At 45.5% G+C, this 16,220-nt stretch overlaps 1 long non-coding RNA gene and 1 pseudogene across 1 annotated transcript in view; both read right to left on the reverse strand.

Annotated features, from left to right (window-relative positions):
* Positions 1-16,220, reverse strand: part of LOC127492321 (uncharacterized) — a 91,173-nt gene that overhangs the window by 67,142 nt on the left and 7,811 nt on the right. The window lies entirely within an intron of this gene.
* On the reverse strand, positions 6,115-7,264 carry LOC100344478 (Y-box-binding protein 1 pseudogene; annotated as a pseudogene).

A 16,220-nucleotide genomic window follows, 5' to 3' on the forward strand; every position in this document is an offset into this window, starting at 1 on the left:
GCCATAGCAGAGAGCTGGATCAGAAGTGGAGCAGCTGGGACTAGAACTGGCCCCCATATGGGCTGCCGGCACTCCAGACCAGGGCTTTAACCCACTGCGCCACAGCAATGGCCCCAAAATAATTAATTTTAAAAAAGAAAATTCTGGGGCTGGCATTGTGGCTTAGCAACTAAAGCTACCACCTATGATACTGGCATCCCATATGGATACAGGTTCATGTCCCAGATGCTCCATTTTTGATCCAGCTCCCTGCTGACAGCCTGGGAAAGCAGAAGATAACCTAAGTGCCTGGGCCCCTGCACCCACATGGGAGACCTGGAAGAAGTTCCTGGCTCCTAGCGTTAGCCTGGCCCAACTCCAGCCATCAGTCATCTGAGGAGTGAGCCAGCCGATGAAAATTCTCTCTCTCTCTCTTTCTCTCTCCCTCCCTCCCTCCCTCCCTCCCTCTGTTGTGGATACCTTAAGGTGGACAATAGAACCCTTCATGGAGTGTAAAGTCTAATGAGGAAGCCAGACATTAGGAAAAACATTACATGGTGGACTAATTAGATAATTACACAGATCACAGGCCTACAAACGATTAATCCTTGTTATATTTCCCAATGCTGGGCCAAAAAGCACACATGGCTGCCATTTATGCTAGTTGTTAAGCTATTGTCTCTGAGCTCCAACTCCTGCTTTCTGGGTTCTGTCTTGTGGTTACACAGATGAGATACTTCCCAGATATTTTGTCAAGAGGCTCCCTGTAGGATTCAGTCAACAGAAATCATAGAGAGAGGGTAGGCGTTGTGGTACAGCAGAGTAAGCCACTGATTGGGAAGCCCACATCCCATATTGAAGTACTTGGCTCACATCCTGGCTGCCCTGCTTCCTATCTAGCTTCCTGCTAGTGCACCTGCATTGTAGTAGGTGATGGTTTAAGTACTGAGTCCCTGCCACCCATGTGGGAGACCAGATTGAGCTCCTGGCTCCTGGATTCAGTTTGCCCCAGCCCCCGCTATTGTGGGCATTTGAGGAGTGAACTATCAAACAAGAGGTCTCTTTCTCTTTCCATCTGCCTTTCTATGTTTCTTTATTTCAAATAAATAAATCTCAAAAAAACAAAAACAAAAACAGCTAACACAGAGGGAGCTTGAAAGGCAGAAGTGAGTGAAAGGCTCTGGAGAAGGGACTTCCTTTCGCCTCCACTTCCTCTTCCTGTTGAGGCCACCCTAGCATTGGCCCAGCAGCAATCACAGGGCTCTTCCCTCGTTCTCTGAGCTCCTCAACGATGATAATCCCAAACTCTTCCCTTTCACTGCCTCAGCTCTGGGGGTGAAAACTAGATTATCTCGGTGTATACTCTTGTTGCTCTTTAAGCCCTTCAACATCTGTGCAAATATCCTATAGTAAATCTCTGTTCAAAGTGGCATTTTCCACCAATTCTGTCTTCTGTAGCCATCCTCCTTAATAGCCAAGGGTCAGAGCCAACATTTCTTACCTTGGTTACCAGAATGAATACCTATGCTTCTCCTCTGTGCGTGAAATTTGAGTCAGAGAGAAATCATACTCCTGGTAGTGTTGAGCCAGGAAAACAGAAACCCAACGAGGTACTTTATCAGAGTTCAGGTTCATCTACCTGTTGCCTTCCCCTCTTCTCTCTGCATCTCTTAGAAAGAAATTTGCCAGTGCATTTGGAGCCCACTTGGGTAAACCAGGATGATCTCATTTGAAGAGCTTCACCTTACCTACATTTACACAAACTCCTTTTCCAAGATCACATATCAGATGCTAGGGTGAGGTGTAGACGCATCTTTGTCGGGGCGGGGCACCATTCCCTCTACCACACACAGTGAAGAAACAGAAAGGTGGGGCCAGCATGAGATGGAAAATTGTACAGGAGGTGGTTGTTAAAAGAGCTCCATGAGCACATGGAGCAGCCAGCAGGATCTGGGAAAGAGCTTTCCAGACAGGGAAGGACCAGGACACAGAGCCTGCTCTCTGATCTCTCTCTTCCTCTGGCCCCTAAACTCAAATCCAGTCTCTGCATCTGGCCCTGCATTCTGACCTCTGCATGCAACTCTTTCCCTGGATCTTGCTTAAGGGGTCCCTTCCATCAATCAGATCTGAGTTTAGAGATCACCTACTTCAGGACACCACCTCTGACCACATTTATGAAATACCCCACCCCAGGGTGAGGGAAATCTGCCATGTCCTGCTTCCCAGGCCCTGGGCCCACCTCTGGCTTCAGCTGCAGCTGGAGGGAGGCTTCTGTGAACTGAGACTCCCCTTGCACACAAGGCAGCCCTCCCCGGGTTGGCACTTGGGCTGTGCTTCTTCTAGCTACTGCAGTGACGCCTCAGCCTCATCTAAACACAGCTCCAAAGCGTGGGGAATGAATGCTCTGGGGTCTGACCTGATTTGTAAGGGCCATGTCCCTGAAGCCTGAACATTATGGCAAGGATGTGACACACTGCAACCCCCACCCTCTCTCACTGCCCCGGGAAAGTAAAGGTGTGAGGCAGGAACCCTTTCCTACTTTGCACATCCAGTTATCACCTACTGAAGGACTCCGTGTGCACCAATTATTTCAATGAGTCTCCTACTTAAAGAAGTGGATTCTTAAGTACTTGGTTAACTCCCCAAAATGTGAAATTTAAAATCAAGTCTTTGAGATTTCTAAATTAGAGCCTTCACTGAGTCATGAAAGAAAATTCTGACCAATATCGGTTGTCACATTAAGCCTAATTAATCCAACGAGGGGCTGAATTTCTCTTATTCAACTGTGTTTTTCTTAGATTAATTAGTGAATGCAAATCCTAGAGTATATCTTTCAGGATTTAGTTAGTGGGGAACTCAAATAATACAGGGTAAAGATGAACTCTTAGTATCTTTCAGATCTATCTGGAAGCCTTTGACTTGTATAGAACTGTTTTCTTCTGCTGGTATTTGAGGATTTCTGATAAAAAAAAAATAAGTCCATTCTCAAAGTGTCCAGATTATATTTTCTCTGTGTGTGATTTTTAGTAATTGTTTTGTCCCTGATTTTCCTCATAAATAAACTCACATTTACTATGCACTAGGCACTCTGGCTGGGCTTTTATTTTACTTCTCCTAATTTATTCCTAGAACAACACTGTGAATTTTGTAGTATTAGTGCCATTGCTTATTAGCAGAATCACAGAAAGTCTTAACTGCTTAGAGAATAGGGACAAGTGATAAACCACTTTGAAAAATGTAATGAAAGCTTGGAGATGCTTTTGGGAATAAAGATGTATAAAATCCCAAGACACAGTCATGCACACACAACTTGTATACTTTCAGGAGGTGCTTATGATGCTCCCTAACGCCATCCATAAATTTGCAAGTGAACTTGATGTTAACAAACCAGGCAGAGGAAACAGCCCCAAGAGCCACCAGCGACAGTGGCCGAACTATTAGGAGGTGGGTATATTGGAAGTCATGTCTGCCCATCTAGAGCAGCTTCCACATCGTGAGGTTCTCAGAAAGTGACAGTTAACTCACACCCAAGCACCTTTACAATACACTAGATATTAGGTTCAGCAACTCAAGTTGCCAATTGGTACACCTACATCCCATCTCAGAGTGTCTGGGTTTGAGTCCTGCCTCTGCTTCCAACCCAGCTTCCTGCTAATGTTTACCATGGGAGACAGTAGATGATGGTTCAAGTACTTGAGTCCCTGCCATCCACATGGGAGCTCCAGATGGAGCTCCTGGCTCTTGGCTATGGCCTGGCTCAGTACTGGCTATTGCAAACAATTGAAGAGTGAACCAGCAAATGGAAGATCTCTGTTTATATCTTTTCAGATGAAGTGAAAAAAATGTTAAAATTATAAAAAAAAATGAACTAGAAAGCATACTCAAGGAAAGACTGGAGAATATTAGCTTTAAGGAAATCATCACAACCGTTGGTAAAACTCCATGAACCTTGGGGACAGTGTGTTTGCTTTCCAACTCAGGAAAGATGTCCAAGTGAGAAAAGTCCAGTCTGGAAGAATACACATCAACTCCTTTCTCTGGGGCACAACTCTTCGAAGGGAAATTTGCATTGCATGGAACACAAGCCTGGCTTCACCTGCTTGGTTGGCAGATACTGCAAAGTTCAAACAGTCAACCCTCTTTGCCATTGACCTCCACAATTCCCTATGGTCTGAGCATCAGCGAAGATCTGTGCTGCTGACACATCAGAAGCAGATGCAGGACAGGACACACAGAAGACCATGGGTAACCATGGGCCTGAGATTTACTGCTGAGCAAAGGCATGTCTCATTTTTTGAACTTGTCATTTTTTATCATCTCCACATGGAGTGAAGCGAGACTGCTGTGACGGGCACTTGACCAAGGAAATTAAACTAATTTAGCCCCAGTCGTATAAACTATAGAGATGGTAGGGCTCTGGGCTCTTTAATTTGCTGATTTAGCTCCATGCAGATGGCTAAATGACAGTGATCATCATTTTTTTAAATGGAGAATTAAGAACAAAACTCTGGAACTGGCATTTCTTCAGCACAATCCTTTGATTGTTTTGGTGGCTTGAAATTTTATTTATATATTAATATTAAAACAGAACTCTAATCTGGAAACTAGGTTTTATCTGAATTTGAATAATGGAGGAATTGGAGCACTGAATTAGATTTTTTTAAGCGAGAAATGAATCCCAAGTTGCATTTTGGAAATACACCAGAAGATGGCAGTGTCTGACAAGGAGATCAGATATTTTCCTCTTCTGTTCCCCGTCTCCCATCTAGCAAAAAAGTTGTTTTTTAAGCCACAGCAAATAAAGAGGGAGCTTCAAATGAATGTCTAATAATAATGTCAGATTTTGCTATTCTTCCAATTCAATTATTGACCTGTATCAGGTACTAAATTACCAACTATCTACCAAACATTTCCCATTCCTTTAAGAACCAAATGCTAATATATAGGCAAAGAAAAATCAAGTGGTTAAGAAAGAAAAATACAGAACCTGCTAGTTGCAGCTAGAATCCCAGCTTTATTTATTCTGAATATAAAACTATGGCTACTTTTAAAAATATACTTAAATGTTTTAAAATAAGATAGTTATATATATATACACATATATTTGTGTGTATATATATATATGTAAATAGAATATACAAGGTGACTTCAAAAAGTAAGTGGAAAGTGGAATTAAAAGATAAGTTTACTTTGGTGCTAGAGATTTCAAAATCCATGCATAGTATTTGCATAATACACATATTCCATAAACTGTTTGAAGACACACACACGGGCAGAATGACACCATTTCCTTAACAAACATGCCGGGTCCTGTGGCGGGAAGTGAGGACACAATGGTAAAAAGCCAGCCAAAGGCCTTGCCTCCATGAAGCTTGTGTTCTTGCGAGGAGACACCAATGGTAAACTAATTTCAGAAGTGATCCTAAGGCACCATAATGAAACATGCGGTAGAACATGGAGGTGGTTTTGAAGGGCTTTTGGAGTTACTGACTTTTGAGCTGAGTCCTGAATAATGAAGATGAGGCTGGTGATATGATCTGGGGCAAGAATGCTCTAGGCTATGGAGCAGCATGTGCAAAGGCCCTGAGGCAGGAAGCAACTGCAGATGATTAAGCAACTTGTAATAGGGCCCATGTAGCTCAGTAAATCCAGTGGAAGAAATGATGGGTTGGAGAGAGAGTTAGAGACCAAGTCATCCAGGGCCTAGAGATGAAAGTTATGGAATTTTAACCTAGTTCTAACAGGGGTGTGATAGAGTCTGAGCTATCTTTTTTTTTTTTTTTTAATTATTTAAGACCTTTATTAGCAGGTGCTTGCAGTTTGTTGACTTTTTTGAAAAAATCAAGTTGTAAACTTTTATTACAAATTAAAAATGAAGTTCTTAAAAATCTCAACTTGACCAGATATAAAACAATTTAAAAACCTTTAAAGGTGTATTGAGAAAAACCAGGCTTTTTTAAAAAACACGTTTGTCATTACCAAAAAGAGACAACTTTAGGTAAAAATAATAAAAACCTCATGCTGCATAGATAATGCAGATAGTTCTAGTAATCTGGTCAACGGGCAAAAAGCAAGCACTTAAGGTCTTCAGCTCCAGTCTTTTGTTCATTTCTTATTGCTGGAATTTCATATTCATTTCTTCTTGTTGGATGACTAAACCGGATGATGGTAGAGATGTTAAGCCGGCATTTACTCAGCCCCGCCCTGCTCAGCCTCGGGAGCGGACGAATTCTCAGCTGGTGGATCGGCTGCTTTTGTCTCTTTGCCATCTTGTGGTTTAGGGTTATCTGGGCGTCTGCGTCGGTAGTTGAAGTTGCGGCGGTACCGACGCTGAGGTGGCTGCTGACCCTGGGTCTCATCTCCTTGGTTTTCCTTGTCTTCTTCATTGCCGTCCTCTCTAGGCTGTCTTTGGCGAGGAGGACCTCTGCGGAATCGTGGTCTATAACCCCGATACATATTCTGTCTCACTGGTCTACCTTGTTCTCCTGCACCCTGGTTGTCAGCACCTTCCATCACTTCTCCCTGCACAGGAGGGTTGGAACACTGTGGTCGACGCCCATAGAGTCTCCGCATGTAGTAAGGTGGGAACCTTCGCCTGCGGTAGGGCCGGCGTTGTTGGGCCTGGCCTTCGGGAGCGCTCTCCAATGCCTCATTCTTTTCCCCACTCTCACTATTCTGGTAATTCTGCTGGTAATTGCGTGGAGGACCCCTACGACGTGGGTAGCGTCTATAATGGTTACGATCTGCTGCATATTTACTGCCTTGCACTGGAACTCCACCAGGACCTGTAACATTTGCTACCTCCGCACCCTTTTCTCCTTCAACAACATCAAACTCCACAGTCTCTCCATCTCCTACACTGCCAAGGTACTTCCTGGGGTTATTCTTCTTTATGGCAGTCTGGTGTACAAATACATCTTCCTTGGTGTCATTCCTGTTGATGAAACCATATCCGTTCCTTACATTGAACCATTTTACTGTTCCCAAAACCTTCGTTGCGATGACCTTCTTGTCCCCGCCGGCGGGCGCCGCCGATGTGAGGCCGCCCGGGCCACCGCTCCCTGCGCTGCTGCCCGTGGTGCCAGGCTTGGTTTCGGTGGCGCTGAGGGCGGGGGCGGCGGGCGGCTGCTGGGTCTGGGCCTCGCTGCTCATGGTTGCGGTGATGGTGACTGGGGCCGGCTGCGGCAGCTGCGGCTCCTCCCGGGGTGTGATGGTAACTAGGCCGGCGGCGGCGGTGGGGCTGCTCAGGGCTCTCTGGGGTCCGCTCTCCGCTCCCGCTACCGATCGAACTCCTGAGCTATCTTTTCATCAGAGGTCTGCATGAAGCAACTTGCTAAGGATCAGCCAGCTAGGAAAGGACAGCCTACCATAGACCTAGACCGCCATCTGGGTATACAGCAAGGACCGCATGCAGGCCTGCTTTGAGACCTACCCCAACAGCAAGGAAGAATGCCAAAGGCGCCAGCCTTGCCTTTCAGTTCTAACACCTGGTGGAAGGAATGAGAGTCATGCAGAGAGAGGGCATAATTGAAGTAAACTAGTGTGCATCAAAGGATGTAAGTGGCACACAGAAGCAACTGCATTAATTAGGATGAACCATTCATCCTATTTCACTTTTGGCAAATAAAACAACATCCCAGGCAGTATTTAGAAAATGTGGCAGACACACTCTAAGATGACCCCTGATGATCCACACCTTATATGAGAGGACTTCAAAAAGTTCATGGAAAAATGGAATTAGAAAATAATTTTAGTTTGCAGCAAAAATTTTGCAATCCACACAATCTTTTCCTAATATGCATTTCCATGAACTTTTAAAAAATGTAATTATTTATTTGAGACGTAGACAGAGAGAGAAAGAGCGCACCCACTATGCTGGTTACTCTCTTAATGCCCAAAATGGCTGGGATGACCCACGCTGAAGACAGGAGCTAAGACCCAGATCTCATATGTGGGTGGCAGGAATCCAATCACTTGAGTCATCACCTACTGCTTCTCAGGGTCTACACTAGCAGGAATCTGGAATCAGGAGCCGGAGCTGGGAATTGAACCCAGATGCTTGGATGCGGGACGGGGGCATCTTAACCACTACGTTAAACACATACCCCTCCATGAACTTTTGAAGTCCCCTCACATAATTTCCTTTTCTTGAGCCTGTCTAGGTCCTGTGACTGGCTTCTAACCAGTAAACATAATGTTACTCCCATGATTACACTTCTGTAAGAGTCTGAGTAGAAGGGAAGAGACCTTCTTGCTGGTTTTGAAGAAATGGTGAGTGAGGGTGCATGACTGTACTGCCCACCTCCTGCAGTATTTGGAAGCTTGTTCTCTCCCAGCTGAGTCTCTGATGAGACCTCAGCCCCAGTCAACTCCTGGAATGCACTAAAACAGAGGATCCAGGCAAGCCAAGATCAGATGTTGACCCACAGAACTGGTGAGATAATAAAGTGTGCTGTTTTTTGTTTTTGTTTTTGTTTTGTTTTGTTTTTTTGACAGGCAGAGTGGACAGTGAGAGAGAGACAGAGAGAAAGGTCTTCCTTTGCCGTTGGTTCACCCTCCAATGGCCGCCACGGCCGGCGCGCTGCGGCCGGCGCACCGCGCTGATCCGATGGCAGGAGCCAGGAGCCAGGTGCTTTTCCTCGTCTCCCATGGGGTGCAGGGCCCAAGCACCTGGGCCATCCTCCACTGCACTCCCTGGCCACAGCAGAGGGCTGGCCTGGAAGAGGGGCAACCGGGACAGAATCCGGCGCCCCAACCGGGACTAGAACCCCGTGTGCCGGCGCCGCTAGGCGGAGGATTAGCCTAGTGAGCCGCGGTGCCGGCAAGTGTGCTGTTTTAAGCTGCTAAGCTGATACGTTACACAGCACAGAAAATTAATTCATGTGCTGTGGTGGAATGAGAAGGCCATGCCAAGATGGCCGCTGGCAAGCAAGCATCAGTTACTCAGGAATGGCTTTGAAACCCACCTGGCAACCAAGCCTGTCTGGCAACAGGCTGTGATTGGATGGCTTCGGATACTACCTGGCAACAGGCTGTGATTGGTTAGGGCATAAACCGCCCCTTAACCAGATTGGCTGCCTTGGCTATTTAAGCCGCTGCACCAACTGAAATAAACGAGTCTGCAGGCTGCTCCCCTCTGGCCCACTTTTGTCGCTCCCCCTCTTCGTGGAGGAGCGACACTGAACCCTGCCTAGGTTTCCTATCCGAGTCACGGCACCATTATGTCGCTCCCCCTCTTCATGGAGGAACGACACAGGACCCTGCGCTGTTCTTTCGTCTGCTCGGCCCTCCCCGGGTTTGCTGCTGGTTCTTCCCGGGTGGGCTACCGTCCTTCCACCTCCGTGGAAGGGCGGTTCCCCCTGCCACTTTCCCCACTTCTGCGGGGGAGCAGCACACCGCCGGCCGGCTCTCTCGGGGGCTGCACAGGTGTTCCTTCAGATAGATGTTCCTCTTAGATGTTCCTGGTGCATGTTGTCTCTCTCCTCCTTTATAGTCCTCTTCCACCAATCCCAACTCTGCTACCCACACGCCGAGCACGCTGCTCTCCTCCAATCAGGAGCAGCTCCTGCAGCTTGTCAAGTTGGTGAGAGGCAGCTGTGTAGAAGTTTACTCCTCCCCTTCTCAGCGCCATATTGTGGGAGAGCAGATGCATAGAATAAGTCTTAATTCGAGTAACAGTCTAGTCCGAGTTGCTCCCCACACACTTTCACCCAGCTCCTGGGGTCTGTGTGGTGACTCCACGTCTCTTGCCCCCACCACGCTCCTCCTCTCAGAATAAATCAACCGCAACAATGTGCCAAGTTTTAGGCAGTGTTCTAGGGTTCTTTTAGCTTCACCACATTACTGTCTGTGTCTCTTTCTGCATTCCAATGACCCTGTGATGTTGCAGTCCTCAGGTAAGAAGGCTCAGATGCTTCCTGACAAATAGCAAACCCACCTGGTATTCTAGGGAGGGAAACCATTGGAAAAGATTTTCCAAAAATAATCATGTAAACAAGTGAGCCAAAAGATTTCCTGCATAAGCTTCAGATTACCAGGACTTCAAGTAGCATGGACCTCCATTTTCAGAGGACTGTGCAACTGAAATTCTTGTTTCCCAAAGTATGCTGGGCAAACACTGGTATTCAAGGTGCTAAGGAAACTAAGGAAACTTTAGCGTGCTAAAGGTGTGCACAGACATATTTCATTGTATTTGTTTAATCAAGAATTTCCCCCATGGGTAGGTGTTTGGCCTAGTAGCTAAGATGTCAGTGTCCCATATTGAAGTATGTGGCTCTGGCTCTTGACTCAATTATGTGGACCTTGGGAGGCAGTGGTGATGGCTAATTTGTTGTATTCCTGCCACTTGTAGGAGACCTAAACTGAGTTCCCAGCTCAGTGGTTGCAGGCATTTGGGGAGTTTGGGCATAGAGCCATTACAGTGATATTATATCTGTAGAAGGTGTCAACTTCCAGTAACTGAAAAATTCCAGGGGGGAAAAATCACCTAGAATGAAACCTGATACGATCTTGTTTTTAAAAATAATTTCATATGGAATATATATATTTGCATATACATATATATACTCACAAAACCAAGGTATGTTTTCTTTCTTTTATTTACATTTTCTAAATCCATCATTTTAATTTGCATTGCATAACATTTTGAAAGAGTGTATGTACGATGAGTATTACACAAAACACATACTCCAGTTATTTTCCAAAAATAATAAATACTAATGCTTTGTATATTTGCTTCAGAGTTTTAAAAAATTATCAGAGAGATTTAACAGAGAAACAGACAAAGAGACAGAGATCTTTCATCTGCTGACTCACTCCCCAAATGCCCACAATGGTGGGACTGGGCCAGACTAAAGCCAAAAGTGAATCTGGGTCTGCCATAGAGGTTGCAGGGACCCAAATGCTTGACCCATCACCTGCTGCTCCCAGGGTGAACCTGGAATCAGAAGTGGTGCTGGCTCTCGACCAAGGCACTCTGATATGGAATGTGGGCATCCCAAATAGCATCTAACCAGTGCACCAAATGCCTGCCTCTGCTATAGACTTTTTAGAAGAAATCATACATTTATCACTTCTCTTTTATATAAATCTACATGTTTGTTTGAGGGAAAAAATGGAAGAAATCAACATGATAAATTAAAAGGGAAAAGGTTGAATAAAACCTCTCATAAACAACCTTGGTTCTCATGTTCACATATACTCTCCCAACCTTTATCTATGTCTATTTGCACATTTAAAAAAATAAAAAGCAGAAGTTTAATATTGTTTTGAACCTTAACATTTGATTTTTTTAACATCTTTTTGGTACTAAGGAAAAAATAGAAATTTTTAAGTAAACAAAATGCCTTTTACCGGTCCAGTTATATGACAGTCACTTACCACGTGTGGTTTCTAAGGACTTGAAATGTGGCTTGTCTGGATTGAGAGGCATTGTTGTCAAATAGAGTTTAGATTTTTGAAGACTTGGTGCAGAAAAAGAATGTACAAATCTCAATAATTTTATATTGATCAAATGATGAAATGACAATATTTTGATGTACCAGTTCTATATTATTAAAATTAATTTCACTGTTTCTTGATACTTTGTTTCATGTGGCTACCAGAACATTTAAAATGATGTATGTGGGCAGGTGTTTAGACTAGCAGTTAAGAGAATTGTTAAAATGCCTGTGTCCCTTATCAGAGTGCCTAGATTTAATTCATATCTGACTCCAGCTTCTTGCCAATGCAGATTCTGGGAGGCAGTGATGATGCCCCAAATAATTCAGTCCCTGCCACCCACATAGGACACCTGGATTGAATTCCAGGTTCCTGGCTTTAGCCTGGGCCAGCCCTGGCTGTTGTGAGTGTTTGGGAAGTGAACCAAACATGGGAGTATGTCTCTCTCCCTCTCTCTCTCTAATTAAAACAAAAATATGAAAATGACGTATGTGGCTTGGATTTGATTTTTGCCACACAGCCCCTGCTTTGCACAATAAAGTATGCACTTCCAGCTCTTCCCTCTGGTCCTCTTCGGCGATTAAAAAAAAACTGTGTTAAGAATAATTTCCCATACATTACCCCGAGCCTGAGGTAGGGCACACTCATGTTCCGCTGGCCCAGGCAACTCCATCGACAACCTTCCAAAGGGCCTCGCAGACTTAGGGAAAGCTTTCTATATCCCAGCTCCCCACTCGCAGCTGTACCACACCAGAATCCTCCCAGCTCAGTGTCTCTGCCAGACCAGATAATACCAGGGTGGCACAGGGAATATCACTAATGCTTGGGTAGCACAGGAGGTTGCACTGCATAATTCTAGCTTCTCCCCCAGCCTGGGAAGCCACCAGAAGGCTGTGTCAGAGTGTGGGGGAGCCCAGAGCTCATCACCCCACCCTAGGGCAGATTCAGGATACATACTTCCTGCAATTCACAGAGTTTCCCCTCCACACCCAGCAAACTTCCTACAGTGCCCACCGGCAGGTGACAGAGGCTAAACCTCCTTCCGGCACTGTCCTCACTTCCCAGAAGCCAAAGACAGATGTCCCTGCTCTTTGTTGTGAAACTAGTTCCTGGAAAAAGTAGAAAGCTCCTGGGTGTTCTGGGTCTTGGGTAACATCCCACTTACTATCTCGACCACACAAATAAGCATGTGATGTATTGACAACACTCACAAACAGCAGCCAGCCTCTCACAGGTTGGGACTGGTAGCAGAATTTTGCCATTTCCCAGTCAGTTGGGAAAAGAAAAACTCCTGCAACATGATCAGTTTTCATAAATCAAAATCTAATTCATTGACGGCATTGTTAATAATCGCTTTCTTAAAAACACTACAGCATTACTTTTATGAAATAATGGACATAAAAATTAGCACACACGTGTTTAATACACATGTGTATGACTCCGTCATGTCAGCCTCATGTCAGATCCCAAATATAGGTTGCATCATAACTGGTCCAGCCATACTAATGTCTGGGAATCAGTGGCCCAGGCTTACCCTGAGGGCCAGCTTCCATATCCAAATGCCATGAAGTCACTATAAGTTTTCTATAAAAAGACAAGCCCTTAGATTTCCTTGACATCACCAAATCTTTGAAAGCAGAAATTGCCCTTCCTTTCTGTCCATCTTATTCTCAGTCTAATCCAGGTACACAAACATTCTCAATAAATGCATATAGATCGCTATAGTGTGGTAATAATAGATGATGTTTTAAAAGCTGTTATTTGAGGGGTGGGCATTTCGGACAGGGGTTAAAAAACAGCGTGGAACATTCACCTCCCATGTAGCAGTGTCTGGATTCGAGTCCGGGCTCTGCTTCTAACTGGAGCTTCCTGCTAATGTGCACCCTGAGAAGCAGCAGGTAATGGCTCACATAGTCGGGTCCTTGCCTTTCACATGGGAGAACCTAAATCAGTTCCCAGCTCCTGGCTTCAGCCTGGCCCAGACCAGGCTGTTGCTTGCATTTGGAGCGTGAACCAAAGAGTGCTCTCTCTCCCTCTCCCATACCACCCCCCACAAGCTTCTCAAATACATTTTTAAAAACCACATTTGATCGGGGCTGGTGCTGTGGCGCAGCGGGTTGATGCCCTGTCCTGAAGCGCTGGCATCCCATATGGGCACCAGTTCTAGTGCTGCTCCTCTTCCAATCCAACTCTCTGCTATGGCCTGGGAAAGTAGTAGAAGATGGCCCAAGTCCTTCGGCCCCTGCACCCATGTGGGAGACCTGGAAGAAGCTCCTGGCTCCTGGTTTCAGATCGGTGCAGCTCTGGCTGTAGTGGCCATCTGGGGAGTGAACCAGTGGATGGAACACTTCTCTTTCTGTTTTTACCTCTCTCTGTAATTCTGTCTTCCAAATAAATAAAAAGAAATCTTTTTTTAAAAAAAGCACACATTCGATGTGTTGAATCCCTCCCCATCCCTTGAAAAAAAATTTTTGATAGAGAGACAGAGAGAGACATAGTAGAGGGAGAGAGACACAGCTCCCATCTGCTGGTTCACTCCCCAGTTGCTTCCAACAGCCAGGATCAGCAAAACCAGAGCAGGGAACTCAATCCAGGTGTCCCACATGGATGGCAGCCATTGCTGCCGCTTGCCAAGGTCTGCATTAGTGGGAAGCTGGAGTCAGGAACCAAAGTGCAGCAGTGACCCCAGGTGTGCCCATGTGGGGCTGGCATACCAATTACTAGGGCAAATGCCCAGTCCCTATGTAAAGTTTTAGAATAGCTCCCAGAAAAAAGGGAAATTCAGTGCACAGAAATAATCAGCAGTTGTCTTCATCTGTAACTGCTGAGTATCACACTACGTTCTTCTGTAAAAGTCATATACGGGGCCGACGCTGTGCGTAGTGGGTAAAGCCACCACCTGCAGTGCCTGCATCCCATATGGGTCCTGATTCGAGTCCCCGCTGCTCCTCTTCCAATCCAGCTCTCTGCTATGGCCTAGGAAAGCAGTACAAGATGACCCAAGTCCTTGGGCCCCTGCACCCAAGTGGGGGACCTGGAAGAAGCTCCTGGCTCCTGGCTTCAGATTGGCCCAGTTCTGGCCTTGTGGCCATCTGAGAAGCAAACCAGTGGGTGGAAGACCTCTCTGTTTTTCTCTTTCCACTTCTGCTGTCTCTAACTCTGCCTTTCAAATAAATATATAAATCTCTAATACAAAAAAATTATGTAAGTGTGTAAATAACAAAGAACAGATACAAAAGAGCAAGTATTCTTAACTCCTGACTCTAAAAAGGAACTGCTCATGTATTTACTGAGTGCTGAAGAACCGTAACAGCTGAGTGTTGTGTGGGGCCTGGAATGAAGCTGGATGGACGTGATGCGCTCGGAGGTACCCCCTCTGAAGGGCAGACAAACACTTACCTGGAAACATTTGATGTGGAGAGATGTACTCCATGTGAATTCAGACAATGCCCGGACAGAGTTATCTAGTTGTTAAAAGAATCGTTCAAGCAAATATTTAATTTGCTCCCAAGGGACTATAAAGGCAAGAGATAAAAGACATTGTAAGGCCTGGAAAAAAACTAAAGAGGAACTAAAGATGAGCAGAGGTCCTTGCAGCGGGGGCTCTCGTTCTCTTGATCAGGAGCTTGCAGCAAGGAGAGTTATTCTGAGATGTCGGTTTCAAAATGCTAAGTGAGGGGAAGAGCCCGCCCAGATGTGCATGGATTCATCTGCACACACTCAGAAAGAAAGGAAACTCAAGCAAGCTGGCTGGGGCCAGCAACCTGGCATTGAATGGCAGTAGCTGTCACTTCTCTGCAGTTGAAGAAGAGGCATGGAGCCCAAAGCAGACTGAGCCACCAGTTATCCTAAGAAGTGGCTTGTTAAAAAAATTTTTCATTTCATTTGAAGGGAGGAAGAGGGGAAAGGGAGGGGGGAAGGGGGAAAGAGAAAGATCTTCCATTTGATGGTTTCACTCCTCAAATGCTTGTAAACAGCCAGGGCCAGGCTAGGCCAGGTGGAAACCAGGAGGCAGGAGCTACATCTACCTGCATGGGTGGAACAGATCCAATTACTTGAGCCACCACCTGCTACCTCCCAGGCTGCACCTTAGCAGGAAGCTGGAACTGGAAGTGGTGCCAGCATTCAAACCTAACTGCTGTTAATTTGAGATATGGTGTCCCAACTATCCTCCTAACCACTATACCAAACACCCATGAGAAAGCAGCTTTAAAAAGACTTAAGATATATTAAACATTGCCTATATCCAAGTATTTAAACACATGAAGTTCGTTTTGTGAGCCAGTATGGCACAGTGGGTTAAGCCACCAGCTGCGATGCCAGGAGCTTCATCCAGGTCCCTCACGTGGGTGGCAGGGCCCAAACACCTGAGCCATTCTCCACTGCTTTCCCAGGCACATTAGGGTGGACCTGGACCAGAATGGGAGCAATCAGGACTCAAACTGGTGCTCATATGGGATGCAGGCATTGCAGCTGACAGCTTAACTTGCTGCACCACCAAGCCAGGCCCAGTGACTTCTGCTTTCTAGCAGGCAGCTTTTGAGATGTATTCAGTTAATCTGCTTATTCTTCTCAGTGATGGACTAATAAGTAGAAGAGGAAAAATAAACAGAGTCCACTGTATTCATCAATGGATTCCCTGAAAATTCACCTTGCAAGTGTTATAGTCTGAACACTCTGGGGGCAGAATTTATTTTCAATTTAGGAATCCAGTTGATGCTATATTAAGAAACATCACATGATTCCCTGTTTTCATGGAGCAAATGACCTAGTAGCTAAACCAGAAAAAGAGGAAATGTGAA

The sequence above is a fragment of the Oryctolagus cuniculus genome, chromosome 10, assembly GCF_964237555.1.
Source record: "Oryctolagus cuniculus chromosome 10, mOryCun1.1, whole genome shotgun sequence".
Taxonomy (NCBI): domain Eukaryota; kingdom Metazoa; phylum Chordata; class Mammalia; order Lagomorpha; family Leporidae; genus Oryctolagus; species Oryctolagus cuniculus.